We start from the raw sequence: 18772 nt of genomic DNA on the forward strand, positions 1-18772 counted from the left end.
GCTGAGGCAGGAGAATTGCCTGAACCCAGGAGGCGGAGGTTGTGGTGAGCCGAGATCGCGCCATTGCTCCAGCCTGGGTAACGAGCAAAACTCCAACTCAAAAAAAAAAGAAGAAGAAATGTTAAAGTATTCATAATCTCTCTTAAACATCACTATTAATGCCATGTTAGATCATGATTACACCCTCCTAGGTAAATATATATATATATATACACACACACACAGATATATATATATATTTGGTATATATAATATATATGATACACACACTAATGTAATTTTTTCAAACGGAAACAGGTCCGCCCTGTAGTGTGGATTTGTGATTTTTCCTCCTCTTTTACCTAACACTTTTTGTGGCTGTAGACACATTTCCCAGCATCATTTTACTCACTGCATACTTTCAATTTAGCCAATCCCCTGTTGTTGCACACTTAGGTTGTTGCAACTTTTTCTCGATTATAATTGTTGTAACAGACATCCATGCAGCTAAATCTTTGCATAAATTTTTTGTTTGTTTTTCTTTTCCTGCCTCAGGTTTATTTGTACAAATAGCACAGGAGGACCCCAGCCCCATGCAGATGGCAGCCAGGGGGTGGGGGTCACACCAGTCCTTCTGTCCTCACGTTGGCAGACAGAGATCTCTACTCTGAAGCCTTTGTAGGGGCCTGAGCACCTCTAGGAGCCTGAGCTGGAACTGAAGCTGGAGCTGCAGGCTGGGCCTTGTTTTGATGTTTGGCTTTGGCCTTTGGCCGGCACAGCATGAGCCCCTTGGCAAGGCGGTCACGAGCACGCTTCCAAGCGTGGGGTGATCAGTGTAGGCAAATGGATCGAGCTTGCAGCTGACACCCTTTGGGATCTTGGGTTTAACCCCCTTGGGCTTTACAAGGGCCTCGATAGCCTCGGCACGTGCACTCATGACCTTGGCCTTGTTGGCCTGCATCTTCTTTAGGCCCTTCTTGTTGTGCTTCTTGGCAAAGCACATGCTCCTCAGGAACCTGGGGTCTGCCCCCTTTAGAGACTCATATCTTTGTGATCGGGGTTTCTTGATGCCATTTCTGTGCCATTTTTGGAACTGGTTGTGTGTGGTGTGGTTCTTGGACTTGGCCATGTCTGCACCATAAGCTACGGCTCCTAAAGCGTCTAGACCCAGAAGAGCTTGCATAAATTCTTAACCTTTTCATTGGATAAATTCCCAGAAGTTAAATTGCTGAAACTCCTTCATATTTATATGTTGGGAAAGTTAAACCCGGATATTGGCCTAAAATACTGAATTATTACCGGCATGGACAACTCATGCCAATGAACTCCAGGGGCAGTGCTGTTTGCTCTGTACAAGGAAGAGACTCTCCATCCTCATGTGACAGTTGGAAATACCAGTTGTGAGAATGGAAGCCACAATTATAACTTCTTGTAAAAGCAAGGACTCTTCATTAAAAGCCATCTATGGGAGTTACCCATCATCTGGAGACTCGGGTGTGGAATACTTTGGAATGTATGTATGTATATCAGACCCGTCATTCCAACCTACCTTTAGCTTGCATGGACATTGCACCCTTCTTTCTCTTGACATTGCATACCTTCTTCCGCTGGCCACAGGTGAACTAGGATATAAATGCTTTTCAAAGTTCTATAGGAATGTCCCTGACCATATAAAATAGTGCCTGCTTCTCACTTAACATCTCTGCTCTGAGGCTGCTTAGAGTCCAATTCAAAGGCTTCAGAACAGAAGCACAAATTGTCATATCTATTAGAAAGTGGATCAAGGCTGGGCAAAGTGGCTCACACCTGTAATCCCAGCACTTTGGGAGGCCACAGTAGACAGGTCACTTGAGGTCAGGAGTGTGAGACTAGCCTGGTCAACATGGTGAAACCCTCTCTCTATTAAAAATATAAACGTTAGCCAGGCATGGTGGCAGGCACCTATTATCCCAGCTACTCGGGAGGCTGAGGCACAAGAATCTCTTGAACCTGGGAGGTGGAGGTTGGAGATTACGCCACTGCACTCCAGTTCAGGAACAGAGTTAGACTCTGTCTCAAAAAAAAAAAAAAAAAAAGAAGAGGAAGAAGAAGAAGAAGAAGGAGAAGGAGACGGAGAAGAAGAAGGAGAAAAGGAGGAGGAGAAGGAGGGGAAAGAGGAGGAGGAGGAGGAAGAAGAAGGAGAGGAAGAAGAAGGAGAAGGAGAAGGAAAAAAGGGAGAAGAAGAAGAGGAGGAGGAAGAAGGAGGAAGAAGAAGAAGAAGGAGGAGGAGGAGGAGGAGGGGAAGGAAGAAAGCAGATCGAGATCTTCACTCCCACCCCCACCTTAGAAACACAATTTAAACTAGTCAGCTTATGGCTAAATCTGTAAGCTAATAATCCTCCCCCAAGGAGAGAGGTGGCTAGGTGAAGGGTGGCTGGGGCAGGCAAGGATTTGTAGAGGAATGCAAGGGGACTGTAGAAGAAAGAGGAGGATGTGCAGTGAAGTTGAAAGAGAGTTGGCTTGGGAGTGAGGAGACTGGGTTGGGGTTCTGCCAGCGATGTGCTGTGTGTCTGAGGAAGTCGCCTTCCTATTCTGCTCCTCTTTCTTCATCATTTAACCAGGTGCCACCAACCCATCCTGCTCTCATTGCTTTGCCCTTTTCCCCACTCATTTAACACGTTTTCTAGTAATGTGGTTCAGAGCATTGTGTCATGACTGTTGACAGTCTTTTGCACTTTCTGAGTCTTGTAGATGGGCTGCCCAGTAACCGGTCACATCTGAATGCCTTGGAGAGTTACCAAGTCAAGCTTTGCCTTTCACTACTGTCAAAGCCCTTCAGTTTCCAAACGCCTTTCCTGTAGCAACAAGCTGTTGTTTATAGGTGACCATGCTCCCTTGCTTTTAAAGCCTAGAACATGGGGACCTCTGGGAGCTAGGAATGTCCACCTCATGTATACCTGCAGAACTCCCCCACTTCCACCCACTTTCTGCAAGGCCTTTGGCACCGGCAACTACAGAGTTGCAGATAGATTTCATCCAGGATGCCAACCTAATCAAGCGGTGGTGGCTGCCTCAAAGGTCATACTGAAAATCACTCTAAGGCCACTTGCATTCTCAACTAGAAAGATTGCCATGTCTGCCATAAGCAAGGAACATGGGGAGGAGGTGCCATTACTGCTGTTTCTCATTCTTCCTAATCTAGTTTATGAGAACCAGTAAGTTGGCAAGTCCCACCTTTCCAATAGGTTCCTGTACTCCAGGGCGGGGATACAGAAAATCAGTCCTCTTAGGGATGTTGAGCGTGAGCAGAAGGTGACCAGTACTGTAAAAGGGGGTGTGCATCTCACCCAGAGTCTTCTAGTAGCATCGAGGTGAGGTGTCTCCTCTCACTTGGCTGCTGCATCTTCTCACACTGTGTTTTACTCTTGGGTGGTGGCTTATCCTCTCCAAGCCTTCTCTGGATGTTAATTTTAACTTTTCGCCTGTTTATTTTGAGGAGGTGGGGTGAGAACTCACAGTGAAAGGGGTTTTGAGCCTCTGTGTTCCAGCAAGAGAACGTGGCTGGATCACGTCTGGGCTGGAAGTTGGGACTTCAGACAGAATCCATGATTTTCTGGAAGGAAAAGGTTTAGAAGGTAGCACCCAGGGAAGAGTTTGATGTGTTCTCCTCATTCTTCTGATGTGAGTGCAAAGTAAAGGAAGTGTGGGGTGGCTAATAGAGGAACTCTAAGGTGGGAGCAGAAAACTCCAGAAGGGTTTGTTTGTTTGTTTGTTTGTTTGTTTTAAAATGCAGTCATGCTCTATCACCCAGGCTGGAAGGCAGTGACGTGATCTCAGCTCACTGCAACCTCTGCCTCCCAGGTTTAAGCAGTTCTCCTTGCCTCAGCCTCCGGAATAGCTGGGACTACAGGCACCCACCACCATGTCCAGCTAATTTTTGTATTTTTAATAGAGACAGGGTTTCGCCATGTTGACCAGGCTGGTCTTGAGCTCCTGACCTCATATGATCCACCTGCCTCGGCCTCCCAAAGTGCTGAGATTAACGGCCTGAGTCACCGTGCCCAGCCTCCAGAAGGGCTTCGAAAACAGGCTTCCTAGAACTGGAGCTAGCATGCATCTGTGTTCATGGGAGTGCGGTCTGCAGGGCAAACCAGGGCCTGAATTCAGGAAGCCAGAGCTCTGTCTGCAGCCTTGTCACCCATCAAGGAAGTCAGTTCTCCTGTCTGGACCTCAGTTTCCCCATAGGTTAAAACATGCCCTGCCCAACTTAGTTTTGGGGATAATCTGATGTGAGAAAGAATGTGAATATTTCTTGAAAAAAGGGCTCAAGAGCAATATAAATGGAAGGCATGATTGTTTGTCTTCCTAAGTGAAGCTGCCTCTTTGCCGTCACTGCTGGAGAGGCTGTTTGGATTGTAAGTATTTGGCCTCTGAACTTTCGTCCTGGATTGGAGCAGCTGTGGGTGGCAGGAATGCAGAGAGGGAGGAAATATCAGAGTTAGCAAGCATGAGCCTCAGTCTCAGAGTTGGCCGAGTTTCTAGGGGAAAAAAAATCTCAAGTAGTTCTTTGTGGTCATGAAGAATACACTTATGCAATTGTTTTCAATATTTTAAGAGTCTGAAGAAAAGCTTTAAGAAACACTTATCCCAATGGAAAGCAATAGAGTTACTCATTCAACCTAGATTGAACAAATCTGCATAAAATGGGAAATAAATTATGTAAATAATTCAGTCCTCTCCTTCTTTCTGGTATGTACACATACATAAACGCGAGAATTATTTCATCCATAGTGATTCCAATAGGGTGTTTGGCGTGTTCTTCTTCCCCCTTTCCAACAAGTTAGAGCCTTTCCATTCTTCAGAGTTCTTCCCAATTGCTTTGTCTTTTTGTACTCAGTGCCAAGTACAGTATAGTAGGTACTCAGTAAGTTTCTGATTAATGTAATACCACCTTGTCTGGGGCATATCATGACCATAATGGCTCCCAGTGAATCATGCCTCTCTGAATCCATGCGCTTATGGATTGACTCTGGGCTCCAGGACATAACTTGCTCTGGCCAGTTGGACCTTAGTTAGTAAACACATTATAAGCAGGCACTTGAAAAGCACTTATACTGTCCTGGTGCTGTGGCTCACGCCTGTAATCCCAGCACTTTGGAACGCCAAGGCAGGTGAATCACGAGGTCAGGAGTTCAATACCATCCTGGCTAACATGATGAAACACCGTCTCTACTAAAAATACAAAAATTAGCTGAGAGTGGTGGCACGTGCCTGTAGTCCTGGCTACTTGGGAGGTTGAGGCAGGAGAATCGCTCGAACCTGGGAGGCGGAGGTTGCGGTGAGCCAAGATTGCCCCACTGCACTCCAGCCTGGTGACAGAGCAAGAAAAAAGAAAGAAAAATCAAAAGAAAAGCACTTATACACTGAAACATAGATACCATGTGAAGAAGCCTGAGTGAGCCTGCTGCAGTACCTGGCCCAGTCACCAGCCAGCTCTGATGACTGGTCATATGAATGAGGTCATGTTAGCGTGTCCAGTCCTCATTAAACCACCAAACGATTGCAGCCAGGCAGAGTCAGCAGAATTGCCCAGCTGAGTTCAGTCCAAATTGCTGACCTTTAGAATCATGAACCAGTAAAATTGAAGTCTTAAGCCACTGAATTTTGGTGTGTTACGCAGTGATAGATCAGTTTCGCTCTTGTTACCCAGGCTGGAGTGCAATGGCGCGATCTCGGCTCACCGCAACCTCCGCCTCCCGGGTTCAGGCAATTCTCCTGCCTCAGCCTCCTGAGTCGCTGGGATTACAGGCACATGCCACCATGCCCAGCTAATTTTTTGTATTTTTAGTAGAGACGGGGTTTCACCATGTTGACCAGGATGGTCTCGATCTCTTGACCTCGTGATCCACCCGCCTCGGCCTCCCACAGTGCTGGGATTACAGGCTTGAGCCACCGCGCCCGGCCGGGATGTCAATTCTTTTTAGAAAATTAATAGAAACCTTTAAGTCAGGAATGGTAAATATTATGTTACAGCCCGTCTATCCACTTTGGTAGTGTTTTCTTGGACTACTGTCATAAAAGAATTTGAAGGCTAAATTACTGGAAAAGAAATCCGGCCAGGCACAATGGCTCACTCCTGTAATCCCAGTACTTTGGGAGGCCGAGGCGGGCAGATCACCTGAGGTCAGGAGTTTGAGACCCTCCTGGCCAACATGGCGAAACCCCATCTCTACTAAAAATACAAAAATTAGCTGGGTGTGGTGGTGCATGCCTATAATCCCAGCTACTTGGAAGGCTGAGGTAGGAGAATCGCTTACACCTGGGAGGCAGAGGTTGCAGTGAGCTGAGATAGTGCCATTACACTCCATCCTGGATGACAGAGTAAGACTCCATCCCAAAAACAACAACAGCAACAACAAAAATACAAATGTAAAAGAAAGCCAAATTCATTAGCGGTGTGTGCAAAGAACATGGGCAGGAGTGGAGACAATATATATGTTATGTATTTGCCATCCTTGTTCCATATTATCAATCACAGGTCAATGAATTTAAAAAGCAGAACTATTGGCCGGGCGTGGTGGCTCACGCCTATGATCCCAGCACTTTGGGAGGCAAAGGTGGGTGGATCACCTGAGGCTGGGAATTCAAGACCAGCCTGACCAACATGGTGAAACCCCACCTCTACTAAAACACAAAAATGAGCCAGGCAGGGTGGCGCATGCCTGTAGTCCCAGCTACTCGGAAGGCTGGGGCAGGAGAAACACTTGAACCTGGGAGGCAGAGGTTGTAGTGAGCTGAGGTCACACCATTACACTCCATCCTGGGCAACAAAAGGGGAAGTCAGTCTTTCCAAAGTGCTGAGATTACAGGCGTGAGCCACTGCACCCATCCAAAAAGCAGAGCTATTAAAGTTGAATGTTACGTAAGCCAACTGATAAGGAATTTTTCTAATGAGTCAGGTCACATTTTTTAGTAACAGTGAGCGTGAAAGCAGAATACCTTGAGTAGACGCAACCAGGCATTACTTATGTCACTGAAGAACACAATTATATACTGAAGAGACTCACAATTTGGGACTTTGATTGACTACCAGTTTACATGCGGCAGTGTGAGTGTGCGTTTACCATGGCTACATGGTGTCATCAGCCTTGTAGTTCCAGAAACTCAGTGCTGTTGGTGCCTCCAGAGCTGACTGGACTCTTGGAAACAGAACTACAAGAACCATGTTCATGAGAGACCGACAGCAAAATGAAATGCAAAGACTTCCTGGGATACGACAATTCTTATCTGCTCCCCAGACTAAATTAGTCATCAGAAAGGCTTGGTCCTGTGGAAAGGATGGAATGAGAAGAAAGGAAGTGGGAAGATTCAGAGGGAATGTTTCACACGAATCAGGAAGGCCGGATGGAGCAACTCTGCCCCACAACCGTGCCCCCTCTCCAGCAGTGGGAAAATCCCTGACCTCAGGCACAGCGCCTCTGTCCCTTGAGCATAACTGGAGGCACACGGACCACTTGCAGACATTGATTCCTCTTCTAGCATCTCTGCAGACCTCAGTTCTTCTGGGAGTCCTGCTTCCTCCAACACATTAACATAATAGATTAGGCCATTGCTACTTTTCTGTTCAGAAACACCTTCTGGGAATTACACCATAATTAGAATTTGTGTTTTCCACATCTCTGATTATCCATTACCACTTTGATTTATAAGGCATTTTACCCCTTTGGAGATTTCCATATAATGCAATGATTTTGTCCATCCATCCTTATATCTATTTGTTCTATTTCATGTGCTTATTCAATAAATTCCTAATATATACTAGACTGGTGCTGGAGGAAGTTAAGAGGAGTAAAGCGGCCGGGCATGGTGGCTCATACCTGTAATCCCAACACTTTGGGAGGCCGAGGCAGGTAGATCCCTGAGGTCGAGAGTTCAAGACCAGCCTGAGCCATGGTGGTGCCACTGCACGCCAGCCTGGGCGACAAGAGCAAAACTCCATCTCAAAAAAAAAAAAAGAGGAATAAAGCATGGCTCTTGCCTCCAAGAAGCCTCAGAAGTGAGAAAAGAGACAGGAGTTTAGGTGAGAGATAAGCCCTAGCCAAGAACAGGGAAGGAATGAGGCTATTCTAAGGTAGAGTGGTGTGACAGAGAAACAGTGGCAGGTAGCAGAGAAGGAGAGAGGCTAAAGACGGAAAATAGATTTAGTGCCTGCCTTGTGGGTGGGCAATGAGGAAGAAGGAGGAGACCAGGATGATAGAGATGAATGTTAACTACTAAATATTTATTAGTGTCATCATCAGCAACAACCGGCATTTTTTTTTAATTATTTTTTTTGAGATGGAGTCTCGCTCTGTTGCCCAGGCTAGAGTGCAGTGGCATGATCTTGGTTCACTGCAACCTCCACCTCCTGAGTTCAAGCGATTCTCATGCCTTAGCCTCCTGAGTATCTGGGATTACAAGCACCTGCCACCATGCCTGGCTAATTTTTGTATTTTTAGTAGAGACAGGGTTTCACCATGTTGGCCAGGCTGGTCTCGAACTCCCAACCTCAGGTGATCTGCCCGCCTTTGCCTCCCAAAGTGCTGGGATTATAGGCATGAGATACTGCGCCTGGCCAATGGTTCTGCTTTTTAAATTCATTGACCTATGATTGATAAAATGGAACAAGGATGGCAAATATATTGCATATACATTGTCTCCACAATATATATGCCAGGCAGGTCTTGAACTCCTGACTTTATGTGATCCACCCACCTCAGCCTCCCAAAGTGCTGGGATTATAGGTGTCAGTCACTGTACCTGGCTTGTTAGCCTGCATTTATTAAATACTTCCAGCATACCAGGCACTGTTCTAAGCACTTTATAAGTGTGAATTCATTTAATCCTCACAACCCAGTGAACCAGGCACTGTCGTATGTCTGTATTTCAGGTGAGAAAACGGAGGCAGAGAGAGATAAGTAACTTGTCCAAGGCGATCCAGTTAGTCAGAGGCAGCGGGGTGGGATAACTTTCAGGTATATAGTTCTGTGTCCAAGTGGGTGTCTCCCACACAGATAGGAAACAGGAGAAAGAGACACAGAACAGTTTTAGAAATGTGTGATTTGAGATGACTGGGGCCATCCAATGGAGAGTTCCAGAAGGGAGTTGTATGTTTAGGAGGGAGGCCAAGGAGAGCATCTGCCTGGAAATAGTTTAGACACCAGCAGTATCTCCATGTGGCAGCGGAAGCCGTAGGTCTGGTGTGGAGTATCATAGATGGGGCCAAGGTCAAGATCGAAGAGAGAAGAGGCATTCGGAGGAAGAGGACCCAAATGTGTGATTGAAGAGCTAAGGTATGAACCAGGAACAAGTGGCATCATAGAAGGTGAGGGAGTGAAGAGTTTCCAAAAACAGACAATGCTCAAGTGTATCAGATACCACCAGCCAGACAGCCTTCGGATGAGGCTTGAAAAGCAGCCACGGTTAATGGAAATGCAGGTTCCTGGAAACTACGGACCTGGATTCATAAGGTATAAGGCCAGGCCCAGGAATCTGAACTTTTTAAAAGTTGCCCCAGCAGGTGATTCTGACATTGGCGGTTCATGAACTATGTTTTTTGACAAGCATGGCCCTGAAGACGGGGCATTTCTTTTTCCACCTGCCCCAGGTTCTGGTTTCTTGTTAATGATCTACAGCCTCTCTCTGGGAGATCAACATATGAATGGCCAACCTTTCAGTTCACACCTTCACCCAAGGGCCTTACACACCTATGTGCAGACAGTGAATAGGTAAGAAAGCCATTTATGCCTGCCAGAAACACTTGTAAGTAAATATCAATACCTGTGAGTAATCCAATGAAGGAGGAGACTAGAATTAAAAAAATGGCTCTCAAATACATTTACATTGATCCTTCAGGACAAAGTGTAGGAGGAACATAGGGGAAAGAGTAGTAAACTCAGCTCAGAGGTGCTGGCTACGGCATTTCTGAGAAGGTGAACATTTGAGTTAGGTCTTGAAGGGTGAATAAAAGTCCAGGATACAAAGGAAGGGAAAAGGATTGCCGGCAGAGGAAGGGCAGGTGTGGAAGCACAGCGACATGAAGGAGCACAGTGGTTTTGGGAAAGGTGAGAACGGCACCGCGGCTGGAATAGAGGAAACGGGGTGGAGGAGAGGGTGTAGAAACAAGTGGAATAACAGTGAACCAAGTTGGAACGCTTCACTGGGCAGCCCTTTGGCGGGCCATCACCCTTAGGAATTTGGGCTTCATCTTAGAAGAAATGGAGAGCTCACGCAGTTTTCAAACAGGGACTTGTGAACTTGACAGCTAAGGGATATCAACAGTGGGAAGGCTGGCAGACCGCTCCCCATTCAGTTTCTCCAGCATCCAGCAGAAGAAGGATCTCTGCTAGAGAGAGAATCCTGGAATTCACATGGTACTCGCAGACACAGCTTTTGAGTTTGTTTCTCCTAAGCTATGGAATCTAAAGACTCCAGTTTGGGAAATGAAGCACGGGAAAGAGGAGCGAGATAAAGAGGGGGAGAAATCACACTCAACTCCAATTCCTCAAATGGAAAAAAGAAAGTATAATGTCTCTTTATTTTCACATGTATTTAAAATAATCGCAAAACATAAAGTTCAGTGTTTGCAGAGTGGGCTGGTGGAGGAGAACCATAAACGACCAAAGAACAACAAAGCAGAAAAAATAAGCAGAGGAGAAAGAATATAAAAACAGGAAGTCAGCAGGCAGCAGTTCCCCATGAGGTCATTGGCAAAGGCCCCGGGGGCCTCTTCTCTGCAGGTCATGGGTGGGGAAGGGAAAGCTGGGATGCAGGCCTTTTCTCAGAGCCGTGGACACCGAACAGGGCAGAACACAGGGTCAATGCCAGACACATCTGGAATTTTTCAAGAACTGTTTCTATGCGGGATAGGGGAGGGGTGATCTCAAGGTTGCCCAGCTGGAGGCAGAGAAGCCCAGTTCAAGGGTTCAAGTCAGGAGCTGAGCCCCCCACCCCACCCCAACCCCCAGCCCCATGGTCTGCCATTAAGGGGCTGTGTGACCTGCGGCAAGAGTCCCCACCTCTCTGGCCTGTTTCCTCATCTGGAATTCAGTATGATTGGCAAGGCGTCCATGCATGGGTGGCCAAGGGGCGTGTTGAAATCCACTGTGCACTCTGGTATGAGCTGACACCAGGAAGAAAAATAGTTTAACTTTTCCAATTTACACCAGAACATTGTTCTGCCAGCCAAACCCACAGCCTCTGGAGCTGGGCCACTCAGAGAGGTTCCTTTTTCTCCTTCTACATAGGAGTTTCATGTGCGAACAGTGGCACTGAAGTGAGCAGGTGTGGGGGCACAGAGAACCAGGTCGGAAAGAGAGGCTGAAGCCGCCCTGGGGAGAGTCTTGGATGCCATGATAAGGAGTTTAGACTTACTCTTGAAAGAAATGGAGAGCCAGATCTGCCTGCGGTCACTTGCCTGCCTCCAAGATCTTCTCCTGGCCACTTGCACAGTAGAGAGCCCCTGCCACCACTGTCACCCCACTTCCCAGCACAGCAGCCTGTCTCAGCTGGCCCGGGGGTGAGTGCTGGGTTTTGACATGACCTTCTTTATGTCTGCTGTGATGGGAAGGAGCTGAAACAGCCCCAGCACCCACTTCCACATCCAGCCTGACCTAGAGCCCCTGAGGCTGGCCCGGGTACACAACCCAAAGTAGCGGGGAGCTAATGCCCCATGCTGGGAACTGTGAGCAGTGAGAGACCCAAGTAACAGACAGGTTCTTGATGCTTCTCCCCAGCACATTGCTCTGAGGTGCAGCCGTTTTATGAGGCCTCCCTAGAAGCTCTAGCATGTGGTCCGGTGATGCTTTCTGTTTCATGGGCTGCCACGGCCAGCTCTGTCATATTCCGATTTGTTGGTTTTTACTACTTTTTGTTTGTTTGTTTTTGAGACGAAGTCTTGCTCTGTTGCCTAGGCTAGAGTGCCGTGGCGCGATCTTGGCTCACTGCAACCTCCGCCTCCTGGGTTCAAGCAATTCTCCTACCTCAGCCTTCCAAGTAGCTGGGATTACAGGCACGCACCACCACGCCTGGCTAATTTTTTCGTATTTTTAGTAGAGACGGCATTTCATCATGTTGCTCAGCCTGGTCTTGAACGAACTCCTGACCTCAAATAATCCACCCATCCCAGTCTCCCAAAGTGCTGGGATTACAGGCATGAGCCACCACACCCGGCCCATTTTCACTATTTCTCTACCTCACTTCCTCTTTCTCTCACACTTCATAAGGTTTTATCATGTGAGTGCTGCCTTTTTTTTTTTTTTTTTTTTTGGAAAATGGGTAATGATAGAGGACTGGGCATGGCGGCTCAGGTCTGTAATCCCAGCACTTTGGGAGGCCAAGGTGGGCAGATCACTTGAGGTCAGGAGTTCGAGGCCAGCCTGGCCAACATGACGAAATGCCTTCTCTACTAAAAACAACAACAACAAAACCAGATTCTGGCGATCTTGCTGGCCCTGTCTAGTGAGGGTTTGCCATATTCATAATGCTGGATTTCTTGTTCTGAGTGTCTTAGAACAAACTCATACTCCTCATAAATATTTGGATAGTAGAATCGTGAGAGCACGGAGTCAAACAGACCACGCTTCAAAGCCTAGCCCCATCGCTCACTAGCTCTGTAAAGTTCTCTAAGAAGACTTGACTTCTCCATGCCTTAGTTTCTTCTTCCATGAGATGAAGATAATAATCAAACGTACTCGAGTCAGTGGTGATGAAACTAAATGAGATGGTATACATGGGTTACTTAGCATATTGCTGGACACACAGGATGAGCTGGCAAGGATGCTTTTGTTGTAATGGTTAGGAAAGCTGAAGAACAGGAGGCTTGTGGGTGGGTGCCCTGGGAACAGCGACTGCAGAGAGGGACTGCAGGACTCAGGCGTGAGGGAGGGGCACAACAGCGGCGGCTGAGGCCAGTCTGGAAGATTTCCCAGACTATATTCTCAGCGTGGGGATGGGGAATGACATGAACAATAATCCGGGTCTCCTCTGGAACCCATTTCATTGGCAAGGCTGCATAGACCCACTCAGCCACCCACGCTGACCTCAGCCCGGAGCAGATCCACCTCCCATCCCTGAACACTATTTCCACCGCTGCTCTCGTCCCCATTTCATCCTCAGAAATGACAGGCTTCTTGCCTGGCTTGTTTTCACTGCAGCCTTGGTATTGGAGGCTAAAGGCATGATTTGGCAGAAGGTAAAGCCCAGGGCAACCTAGGACAGAGGCTCTTGCTGCCCCCAGCCTCAGCAGCCTGCAGACACTTCTGATGCCACCTTGGATGTCAAGACTACAAGGTCATTGTCACATGTACATGGCAGTGCTCTGGCTTGAGCCCCGTGTTTATTTTTATTGCTCTGCTGCTACTGGTGGTAACACACTACCAGTGGGGAAGGGTGGGAGGGAGAAGGGAAGGGGTTTCTACCCAATGCCCATTTTCCTGTGTCTTTACTGTTGCCCCACATCTGGAGCTGAGCATTTGGGTTTGAGGGAACCAAAGCAGGCTGCAGAATGTGCTGCTACTGGTCACAGACAGGCTTAAGGGAGGACTTTATTTCATTCAGTTTCTTTATTTTTTATGATGGGGGAGCATGCACATGGGAAGAACCAGAGAGAGGTGAAAACTGGTAGAGCAAAGAACCGGAACAAACAAGGGGGAGGTTGAAGGCACCGGAATCCAGGGCACAGGGGAAGAGATTCTGGCCTCTAGAGAGATGGCACACCTTGCTCTCTGGCACTGGTGGGGAGGATGTGAGGGCTGGCAGACCTAAGTACTTTTGTAGGAGGGAGGCTGGAAGTTGAGGATTCATGCCAGATGGTCTCAATTTTCTTTTTTTTCTTTTTTGAGACAGAGTCTCACTTTGTTACCCAGGCTGGAGTGCAGTGGAATCGCCTTGGCTCACTGCAACCTCCTCCTCCCAGATTCAAGTGATTCTCCTGCCCCAGCCTCCTGAATAGCTGGGATTACAGGCATGCGTCACCATGCCGGCTGATTTTGTATTTTTTTAGTAGAGACGGGGTTTCTCCATGTCGGTCAGGCTGGTCTCGAACTCCTGACTTCAGATGATCTGCCTGCCTAGGTCTCCCAAAGTGCTGGGATTACAGGCGTGAGCCACCGCACCTGGCCAGGTTGGTCTCAAGTTTTTCTGGGAAGTAGGAGGCAAAACTGTCTTCTGAGAGGGTACTTGAAGTAAGGATGGAAATTAGGAGTAGCGGGGGAGGTCTAGAATAGCCATCATGGGGACGGGAAAGGAGACTTCCTAGAGGCAGGTCAAAGGATTGCACAGATGCACTGAGGAATGTGAATTTACAATTTATCCCTGAGCAGCAATAAGCAGTATAGACCTGGGGTCCAAAAAGGCAGATGATGGGATTAACCCCAGGATTGCTACCTATGGATGAGACCTACAGACAGCATCTTGACCCATGCTTGGGGTCTAAATAGTTATTAAGCCCAAACCTTTCTAATTCAACTCCTGGGAACAGTCAGAAGGTAAGTGGCTCAGTCAGAAGGTAAGTGGCTCAGACTATCAGGCCATCCCACCCCTGTGTGCCATTTTATCTTCCTCCCCTCCTAGGGTCAAGTGACTGGTCTTGCGGGCAGCTCAGATGCTGTGGGAGCAGAGGGCCAGGTAGGTAACCCCTGCCTTTCTGGCATGATCTGTCCCCAGGGGCCACACACAGAATGGGGGCCCTGATTGCCTGAGTTTATGGCCTCTTTAAACACCAGGCTCGTAGTCCTTCATGCAGCTGGGCCCAGAGCTCAGCCAATCAATCAAAAGCTGGCCATGAGATGACACTGTGCTTCCTCTCCAACACATGGACAAGGTGAACCTGCCTGGTGCCAAGGCCAGTTTTATTAATGGGAGCTTGTTCTCAGAGGTCTTATTAATTGATAGACACCCAAATGTACCTGTGTTTCCACAAATCAGTTGTTTCGCAAAAGTTCCCCTGTTGATAGAAAAAGCTAGGGAACGGGGTGACTTGGAAATGTGTCTCCTGGCAGATGGCAGATGGCAGATGATTTATTGGTAGAAAAACCAAAGTGGGGTCATTTACTGTCCTTATATAAAATAGTTTCATGCTTGAGACTGACCTACCTTTCCAAGATCCTGTGAGTTTATAGATGTCAACCAAGCAGCTCAACCTTCTAGGAGAGACATGAGCCACGTGAGCTCACTATGTTCTAACCCTCTTCCTTTTTTGCTGCTTTGAATTTTGCTTATCTCTTTGTTTTTAGGACAGGGTGTTACTCTGTTGCCCAGGCCAGAGTGCCGTGGTACAATCACATCTCACTGCAGCCTTGACCTCTCAGGCTCAAGCAATCCTCCCACCTCAGCCTCCAGAGTAGCTGGGACCACACCCAGCTAATTTTTAAAAATTATTTTTTTGTAGAGATGTTGGTCTTACTATGTTACCCAGGCTGGTCTTGAACTCCTGGGCTCAAGCCATCCTCCTGCCTCAGCCTCCCAAAGTGCTAGGATTTACAGGCGTGAGCCACCGCTCCCAGCTCCACTTATTTTAAAAGATAAAGGGTGAAAAATGCAAACCGAGGAAAACCCGCCTAGACTTCATCGTTTATCAACCATGCATCCCTTCCACTTTGGCAGTTGACACTTCAGCATTGTCCTAGAGTGAGCCTTGAAATGTTGCCATCTCGTGGTGGGAGAGAATAACTGCCTGTCTAGTCTGGCCATATTTGTTGAGATCTGCTCTGTATCACGCACTGTAGAGTAATTGCAGTCATAACTTTACATTCAGAATAAGGATCTGCCTATGCTGTGGGGGCCTCTCCCTGGGATTGATGGTGACTGCCATTCCAGACCCTCCACACCAACCGCCTTGTGAGAAGCCAGTACCCTCACTCCCCATTCTATTTGAGATTTTACCCAGAATCTTGGATGCTGAAAGGGGCTTGATGAAACAACGCTGCCTTAGGCTGCGTCATTCATTGCAGGTGCATCGAAAGGTGACCTTTTCCAGCTGGGGCAATTTCCCAGCCCTACACATCAGTGGTTCTCAGCCCTGGCTGCACATTGGAATCACCTGCAGGCTTTTAAAAACAGCGATGCCCAGGCCTCACCCACAAGAGACTGATTTAATAGGTCAGGGTGAGGCATTGGGATTTTTAAAGCTCTCCAGGTCAGGACTGAGAGATGTTATGAAATTTAGGATGGCTAAGACTTCACCATTGTTACTGCTATTATAACTGGGAAAATAACACCCCCAACATTCCTGCATGAGCACATGCACACCCCCCCACACACACACCTCTGCCCGGTCACCACATTGGGACAGAAATTGGAAAACAGCATGCATGGCCCATCCTCTAAAAACTCCATTTGTCTCTCACATTATAAGTAATACTTTCCAAGCTTCTGGGGCAGCAGGGGTCTTTGAGAAGCTCTACAATTTACCAGTAAAGGTATATGGCCAATAGGCCCCTTTTCTCATTCTTGGTCAGTCAAAGGGAGCACCATTTGAAACTAGGATGGAAGGAGAATTGAGCAAAGGAATACATTCTAGTCACCAAAGCAGTGTAAACTGAAACTCCAAGAAACAGCCTGGTAGAGCAAGGACAGTTTAAAAAAAAATTTTTTTTTTTTGTTTTCTTTTTAAGGGTAAAATCTACGCTACTTCTGGGAATTAATGTTTGTCAGGGGGAGAGTGTGTGCAGGTACTATCTGTTATTCCAGGAGCATTAGGAAGAATGAAGACGTCTCTTCCGTTCACTTTGGTAGGGACAACTTAAAGGGGAACAAGCATGAATCCCCACATCCACCACAGCTCGCCTGGCTCTGAGGGACGTGGAGAGCCCGGGTTCATCTTGGACCGGTTTGCTGAGCTACCAGGTGCCATTCTGAATGGAATACCTAAGACTTGGCTAAATAAACTCTCAGGGGGAGTTGGGTAGGGTGTGGGAGATCCTTGTGTGACAAACCAGTCCCTGTAGGTGGGAGGTAAACCTTCTCAAACACAGGAGAGGCTATATACCTGTCTTAGGGGACTTTTTGGTGCTACCACAGAATACCATAGACTGGGCAATTTATAGTGAACAGGAATTTATTTGGCTCATGGTTCTGGAGGCTGGGAAGTCCAAGATCAAGGCGCCACATCTGGAAGGCCTTCTTGCTGTGTCATAACATGGCAGACAGCATCACACAGGCCAGAGTGCACACACATGACAGGGAAGGAGGCTGACATCATCTTCTCATGAGGAACCCATTCCTGCGGTAATGAACCCAATCTCATGAAAACAGTGTCATTCCACTCATTGGGTAGAGCCCACATGGCCTCATCATCTCTTAGAGGTCCCACCTCTTAATACTGTTACACTGGGGATTAAGCATGATGCCCTTTGGGGGGACACGTTTGAACCACAGCAACACCCCAGAGGGGGAGGGTTTGAAGGAGGTTGCATCTCTGAAAGGAAAGTAGATATAAAGTCGAAAGAACAAGATTAAAAACTAAAGAGCACCACCTAAAGAGTCTCCGGTGAAACGTTTCATTCGTTGAATGCTTTTCGTTGCGAGCACAAGAAAAAATGGTATTGGTGGCCGTTTAAAATTTTCTCTTTTGTACATTGTGACTTTAATTTCCCCACCTTGAGTAAAGCTGGATATATTTATTCAGTTTCGTGTGGTTATGTTGTGAAGAGAGGAGAGGCACATCCGCTGCTTCGCGGTGCTCAGACACCACTGCAGAGGCTGCAGCAGAATGCTGAGGCCAGCTTGCCCAGTGATGACCCGAGCCAGGACCCACACAGAGCCCAGAGCTGCCAGAAGAGAAAAGAGCTCAGACGGATGGAGGCCAGGGAAAAACTCAGTTGCGGGAAGAGGAAGACAACCCCACCCCACCACCACCAAATACAGGAGCACGTGACCTTTAAGGAGGCAGGGAAAGCTGCCATTTAGGTTACAGCATAAATCCCTCCGTTGCTGAGATAAAGGTGTGGACCCTGAAAATTTAATACAGGTCTCAGTTAATTTAGAAAGTTTATCTTGCCACGGCGGAGGACACGTGCCTGAGACACAGCCTCAGGAGGTCCCGATGGCACGTGTCCAAGGTGGATAGAGCGCAGTTTGGTTTTATACATTTTAGGGAAACCTGAGACATCAATCAACATAGGTGGGGTGATCATTGGTTTGGTCAGGTCTGGAGAGGTAGGACAACTGGAAGCCAGGAAGGGGGCTTCCGGCTGGTAGGCAGGTAAGAAACGAATGGCTGCATTCTTCTGAGTTTCTGGTTCGTCTCTCCAAAGTGGCAATCAGATATGCATTTAGCTCAGTGACCAGAGGGGTGACATTGGATAGAATGGGAGGTAGGTTTGTCCCAAGCAGTTCCCAGCTTGACTTTTCCCTTGAGCTCAGTGATTTTTGGGGTTCAAGATGTTTTCCTTTCACAAAGGGGAAGGAGAAAGGGGGTTGACGGACAAGGCTGATCTACAGTTACGATTTTTAATTCATTTTGGGTGGCAGCAGGATATTCAAGCGGAGACTTTCCATAGATATGAAGACATATGTGATAAGGAGAAGGTGCAAATTTAAGACCAGTGGTAAGAAATAGAAAATGTAAACAGAATGGAAATTGCCCAGGTGTGACAGGTTTTGACATCATAGACCAAGTCCTAGCCCTTTATTTTACACTCGAGGAAACTGAGACCCAGACAGTGGCAAGAGCTACCGATATCCTGGAGGCAGCAGAGCCGCTCCCCCTGGCATCTATAGTTTGACTGTACTTCCCACTCCCAGCTCAGGTCTTGTTTCTGGTTTCTGTATGCCC

General features: G+C 47.5%; 1 long non-coding RNA gene and 1 pseudogene across 1 annotated transcript in view; one reads left to right on the forward strand and one right to left on the reverse strand.

Annotated features, from left to right (window-relative positions):
- Positions 1–520: 520 nt before the first annotated feature.
- On the reverse strand, positions 521–1132 carry LOC116527619 (annotated as a pseudogene).
- Positions 1133–14059: 12927 nt separating this feature from the next.
- The window catches only part of LOC116527620, a 5867-nt gene continuing 1154 nt past the window's right edge, over positions 14060–18772 (forward strand). Inside the window, exons 1-2 of the long non-coding RNA XR_004258627.1 lie at positions 14060–14622; positions 16732–16842. This is a non-coding gene — a long non-coding RNA (uncharacterized LOC116527620). The remainder of the gene's footprint in view (positions 14623–16731; positions 16843–18772) is intronic.

This window comes from Sapajus apella, unplaced genomic scaffold (assembly GCF_009761245.1).
Source record: "Sapajus apella isolate SASKATOON/1434 unplaced genomic scaffold, GSC_monkey_1.0 scaffold55, whole genome shotgun sequence".
Lineage (NCBI taxonomy): Eukaryota > Metazoa > Chordata > Mammalia > Primates > Cebidae > Sapajus > Sapajus apella.